Here is a 6093-nt window from a genome sequence, read left to right on the forward strand (position 1 = left end):
GTTGACTCATGCGAGGCAAACCAAAATACTATTTATTCTGCCAGACTATCAAACTAACACATCGGCAATGTCTTGGGAACGACGGGGGATTGAGTTGAAACTTTCAGGGATTGTGTTTGGAGAGCAAGGGGTTTTCAAATGATATGTGTAAGGAAAGGGAAATGTTTACGTCTCCTAAATGTTGACTCATGCGAAAAGGACCGACATTTCTTCTTGAAAGCTTAAAACTTATATCCGTAAGTGATTAGATAAAGGGGATTCTTATGCATAAAAAAAAGGAAAAATGTGGGGCTTTTGTTCAATTGAATCGTAATGATTTTTTCAACCCAGTTATTTGACTGCTAACATATTTTATAGAATTCTCGACCAAAAGAATGTATTTGGAACGCATAAAAATGGGCCAGGAAACTTCGTTTGTTCGAATAGCTTGAAAGTGAAATTCATTATTTTTTTCACAAGTAAACTCTATGCAAAAAAAATACATTTTTTAAACAAGTTTTCGCTGTATCGACTCGTGATGCCCGAAGAAGGGCCCTAAGTCTTGAAAGGTTTATAATTTAAAAGCATGTATAGAGGACCAGTGGTAGACCTCAATGAATAAAAAAATATTTTAATGATAGGGTTAATCTGCATGTGGCACCGGAAATTTTGCCAGAAAATTTTGTTTTCTCAGAATGTAGCATCCAAAATGTAAACCGAGACAAAATGACCTCAATAGCAAGAAATTGGGCTACAGGAAAAAATTATTGTGTTTATTTGCGAACGCCCAAAATTGTCTCAAATTTGTTTTGTCTCTGATCGGCTTGGATACTGGACAGAATGAACCTATTAGAAAAAAAGCTTTAAAAGGTTTGAAAAAGGAAAAAAGGTTTAAAAGGTTTGAAAAAGGAAAAGAGGCTTAAAAACAGGGTATGTCCGAAAAGTAATAGGACTAATTTTCTTTCACCACTACTGGACTTCGGAACGTGCACGCTCCGACTGGATTCGGTAGGGGACTTTCCTAGCTAACAAACGAGTTGCTGGTCACTTGTCTCCGAGCACCTGGAGAGTCAGGAAAGGCATTTTGCGTGACGTGTTTTCTGTGAAGGGTGCAAGCCGAAAATGCAGCGTTCGTTAGAGCAGAGGTACACGATTAAATTCTGTGTGAAACTCGGTAAATCTCTGACAGAGACGTTTGACATGATCAAGCAGGCTTATCCAGATGTAGCTTTAGCAAGAAGTGGTGTGTTTCGGTGGCACCAGGGCTTTTTGGAGGGCCGGGAAGAGGTCGCTGATAAAGACCGTGCTGGAAGACCTTTGACTTCGACAAATACCGACAATTTCACTCGTGTGCGTAAAGTTTTGAACTTAATCTGTCGACTGAGTATTCGTTTAATTGCCCAAATGTTAAATTTAGCAAAATCTGTTGTTCATGAGATTGTGATGGTATATTTGAACATGCACAAGGTGTGCGCGAAGATGGTTCCAAAAGTGCTCACTGACGACCAGAAATTGCGGCGAGTGGAAGTATCCCAAGAAAACTGGAACATGTGTGAAAGTGACCCCCAATCTTTGAACAACGTAATCACAGGTGACGTGCTGGATCTTTGAGTATGCTCCCGAGACAAAGAGGGAATCTTCCGAGTGGCACAGGTTTGCGTCTCCTCACCCAAAAAAGGCAAGATTGAGCAAATCCAAAGTTAACATGATGCTCATTGTCTTTTGTGACATCAAAGGCATCGTCCTCCATGAATTTGTTCCTCTTGGACAAACCGTTAACGCCAAGTTTTATGTGAAAGTGCTCAAGAGACTCAAACGAAAGGTCAATCGGGTCTGACCAAACATCGCTGCCGACCGAAAGTTCCACCACGACAACGCCCCGGCTCACATCGCCTTTCTCGTAAACAGCTACCTGACCAAGGCTGGCATCCCAACGCTTCCGCAGCCGCCCTACAGCCCCGACGTGGCCCCCAGACTTTTTTTTGTTTCCTCGCCTGAAAAGGCTTATGAAAGGCAAGTCAATTAAGGCGACAGAGGGGATCCAAATAGAATGCACCGCGGCTCTCAAGGCTGTTTTGGAGAATGCATACCGTGACGCCTTCAATGCTTAGAAATTGCGCTGGCAGTGCTGCATTGACGCAGAAGGAGCCTATTTTGAAATTTTTTAAATAATCGTAACGATTGGCTCAATAAATGTTTTTAAATCAACTCAGTCCTATTACTTGGCGGACAAACCCTGAAGGTTTGATTTGACTAATCAAATCAAACTTAATACGGACAGATATTACCACAAATAAAAGTGGAACTACCGCCTCACACTCTTTCTAAGAGGTTCATTTGTGCTTTACTGAAAACTTTTTTTATTCTATATAATTTCTTTTTCATAAATATAAAAGTGAAAAACCAAAAATTGCTAGGAGCTTCAGTAAATAATATCATTATATTTTTAAAAATCTATATACTTTTATTAATTCTCTGTTGAATCATTATTACAGATCTTGGAAATACAAATAGCTTTCAGTAAAGTGTAAATGACGTTATGAATGTTTAAAACCCACTCTTTATTAAACGTGGCTTAGCCATCTTAACCTTTCTTTCATTATAACCCGAAAAGTTGGGATCAGACCACATTTTTCAATAGGAAGTTTATGTTTTGATATATTTGTTTTGATTAAAGTGTATTATTGTTCACTTTACTCTGTTATTTCCCCGCTTCTTTCTGTGTAGTTCAGGACCAGAACACACTCTGGGTAAATACCTACCTACTTTAGATTAGATGTGAAGTTTAATTGGCCAAATACTATTTCTTTAAAACCAAAACTCAAATGACGATTTAAATAAACCGAATGAATTAAATTTAGACGAAGGGAAAGCAAACAAGCAAAATATTTTAAAATTCAAGATACTCCACAGTTGCCTCTATGAAAGTTTGAGCGTGACTGGACTTAATTGTAACCAAAGGGTCGCCCACTCTCATCCATCTGGTCTACATTTGGTAACACCTCTTGCTGCAACCCACCAAGGCTTTGTGCACCCTACTTGAAACACGTTGTCGTTAGTAGTTCAATTTGACCGGGCATGGTGCATACTATGTGGTAGAAAAGATTTTGAATGCGGGCAGCGCATTGATTTTAACTTAAATCAAGTAGAAAATAAAAAATTAATTATTTAATACGAAATGATCTCTTTGTAAATAAATGGTTATGCTAATTAATTAAGTAGAACAACAAACAACTTCTACAATTTAACAGCCATTCCATGAATATTTCAGTTATTAAAATAACAGTAAGTATAATGACGCAAACAGATTTGGGAGCGAATGAATCAGCCATTCTTCATCCGTAAAACGTGTCCAAATCCTCTTGATATTTTTTTTTTTCTTTTTTTTAGTGAGATGGAATCTAATCTTTTATAAAGCTTACTTTTTGATTTATGGTTAGGCAAATGAGCACCTAATACTATCAGCGAGTAACTACTATGGAAAATGTTTAACAGATCTTCCTCGCCCTCTTCAAGGGCTTGAATTTCATAGCCATAGTTGACCACTTTTATCAGTGGGATTAATTACGAGTATGGCAGGAATTTAAAAATATCTTTTTTGGCGTTACTTTCGTCCAAAAATTCCTAAGAATTTGTTTTATTATTTACTTACCAAAACTGGAATAGCCTACAGCAAAATTGCCCCCCCCCCATTTTAAAAATTATGTTTTGTCTCTTCCCTTTCCCGTGCATTTCCATGAGTCAATGCGAATGGTCATCATCACTGTGGCTTGTAATATTTTTGAAGATATGTCCTCTTCTTCTTCCGAGTTTTTTTTTTTTTTTTATTATGCAAAAAAAAACACCTTTTGGCTATTTTAGTTTTAAGGTAGTCTGTGCTTTCACCAAAGTTATTAATATTAACACATTAGTAAGAGAAGCAATTCACTTGAAATTTTTTCATGATTAATTAAAAAACTTTCCGAAACAAAAGTTTTCAATGAAAAGTAAAGGCTATATTAAACTTAAGAGCAGGAGAAATAAAAAGGCATAGGAGGCAGACTGGCAGCCCTCTGATCACTTTATTTTATAAAAATGGAAGGCATATCAGAGATTTGTTTCATTTTTGTCCCTTCCCTTTCCCGTGCATTTCCATGAGTCAATGCGAATGGTCAAATTTCAGAAAATTTGTCAAGCATTTGTTTCATGAAAAGCGATTTTTTCGCACGTTTCTAAAAATAATTAGTGAAATATGAGTAATCTTCTTAATTTATGATACCTACTGCTGGGACTGCTTGAGTAATGTCCAAACATGCGATATCCTGAAGTCTTAAAATACTTTTCTATTATCAAATAGTTCGCGGTAACGAACTGTAAGTAAGGAGCGACCCGACTCAATACAAACCAAAACTCTAAAAAATGAAATTTTGATACCAATAGATACATAAAAAGAATTAGCTTATTATGCTGATTTCAAATATATAAGTTTCATTAAATTAAGTCATACATTAAAAGCTAAGAACCTGAGAAAATTTGCCCGGTTTTCGAGACAAAGGGGGGAAACCCCCTTTCTACTGCCCTTTTTAAGTGACCAAAATATTGGACGGCAACTCTGCCCCCTCCCGGCCCCTTTTTTTCGAGGATCGTCCGATAAAAATTTTGAGATAGCCATTCTTTTCATCATAATTGAAAAGCCCAATAACTATGCCTTTGGATGCAACATGACCTTACACAGCCCCAGGGGAAAGGTCTTTAAGTTATAAAATTTCCGCATTGTTTTAGCATAGTATTTGTTATTCGGAAGTAAGTATACATTTTCGTATGGAGGGGAGGTTACACATTTTCTGCCGGGGATTTTTCCACGGTGGAATTTTCCATGGGGAGAGAAGTTTTCAGGGAGTGAACTTATCAGGGGAAATTATACACTGGGGGAATTTGTCGGAATTCCTAAGGAAAATTCTTTTTATGTTTCTTGCTTTCTCTTTTCTGCCTCAATTTTATGCGTGGAGTTGTTAAGGGTAATGGTCAGGGGTAAATTTTCTCCGGGATTGAAATGTCTAGAGATTAATTCCGTGAGGATTGAAATTTCTCCCTGGAAGTGGGGCCAGATTTCCTGGTATTATTTAAAAAATGACCAGAAATTAAGTTTAAAAAAGGCAAGTTTTTTCAACTGAAAGTAAGGAGCAACATTAAAACTTAAAACGAGAAGAAATTATTATGTATATGAAGGGGATTGCCCTTCCTAAACTCTCGATCTTTATGCTAAAGTTTGAACTTAGTCCCAATTCTTTAGGAGCTTCTCCTTAAACACAAGGCTAGTTTAGTTAAAACAATAAGAAGCTTTTATAAAAAGTTCTACAAAACTTTAGCGTATAGAGCAAGGTGTTGAGGAGGGGGCCATCTCCTTCATATACGTAATAATTTCTGTTTGTTCTAAAGTTTAATGTTGTTCCCTACTTTCAGTTGCAAAAACTTGTTTTTTTTGTTTTATTTCGAACAAACAGCGCAGTGGCTATAGAGCTCTCTTCCTGAGATGGAAGATCGAAGTTCGACTCACTCATGAGTAGCGAAATAAAATTTATTAATAAATTTGAACAAGTTACACTGTTTTGAGCTTGTCTTATTTACATATCGAAATTATTTTTTAAGTGTTTTTAACTCAATTTATGTGTTTTTTATATACATAGTCCTTTAATTGGAAAAGAAAAGAACATTTTAAATCTTTTCTATTCTTATTATAAGAATCCATAGTTGGGCTTAGACCCCAGCGCCGCGCCGGCGGATCGACCGAACGCCGCCGACGAGACGCCCGGTCAACCGTCACCGCAGGGTGGCAACGCCGCTGGCGTGTCCCTAACGCGCCGCTGCCGGTAGAGGTGGCGGCGTTCGGTCGACTTTAAATTAATTTTGCGGCAATTTTTTATTGCGTCAACCGCAAAGTCGGGGCTTTTCCTTCTCGTGTGGCTTAGTATCTTGATTTTCTTGATTAGAAATCAATCAGGGCTTACACTATCCCCGAATTTTCGGGAATTTTCCCCAAAATCTATGCGTCACCCCGAAAAAAAATTTGGTTCCCCGAATCCCCGAAAATCACGCAATCACGGTGCCACCCCTAGCGATTTATCACCGGTAACT

At 37.6% G+C, this 6093-nt stretch overlaps 1 pseudogene; it reads left to right on the forward strand.

Moving 5' to 3' along the window:
- Positions 1 to 1101: 1101 nt before the first annotated feature.
- LOC148952630 (protein GVQW3 pseudogene) lies at positions 1102 to 1590 on the forward strand (annotated as a pseudogene).
- The last annotated feature ends 4503 nt before the right edge of the window (positions 1591 to 6093 follow it).

This window comes from Artemia sp. Qi Xiang Cuo, chromosome 5, assembly GCF_049724085.1.
Source record: "Artemia sp. Qi Xiang Cuo chromosome 5, ASM4972408v1, whole genome shotgun sequence".
In the NCBI taxonomy this organism is placed as follows: domain Eukaryota; kingdom Metazoa; phylum Arthropoda; class Branchiopoda; order Anostraca; family Artemiidae; genus Artemia; species Artemia sp. Qi Xiang Cuo.